The sequence below is a fragment of the Sinocyclocheilus grahami genome, unplaced genomic scaffold (genome assembly GCF_001515645.1).
Source record: "Sinocyclocheilus grahami isolate Dianchi unplaced genomic scaffold, SAMN03320097.WGS_v1.1 scaffold3147.1, whole genome shotgun sequence".
NCBI classification, from domain to species: domain Eukaryota; kingdom Metazoa; phylum Chordata; class Actinopteri; order Cypriniformes; family Cyprinidae; genus Sinocyclocheilus; species Sinocyclocheilus grahami.
Genome location: NW_015508312.1, coordinates 7,598 through 7,998, shown reverse-complemented (window position 1 = coordinate 7,998; position 401 = coordinate 7,598).

Sequence of the window (401 nt, the reverse complement as noted above, 5' to 3'; positions counted from 1 at the left end):
ACCCTTATGCCTAGTTTTGTGCTCCAGGGTCACATATTTCAAAGCAAAAAGTGCCAAACTAATCCAAAGAATTGAACATAAAAATTATGTGATTATTTACTCACTTCAAACTGACTGTCTTTCTTCCGTGGAATGCAAAATAAGATATTTAGAAAAATGTCCGACCTGCTCTTTTCCATTCAATTAAAGTATAAAGAGACTAAGAGATGTCCTGCTCCAACAAACAAACAAAAGCACCACAAAAGTAGTCCATATGTCTGCTATGCTATAGTCAAAGTCCTCTGTAGCCAAACAATAAGCTTGTTCACAGGAAAACCTTCTCTTTTTTTAGCTTTTTCAAATCTCTACTTGCGCATATTTAATGTGGCAGATTTGACAATTGATGAAAATCGATCAGTACT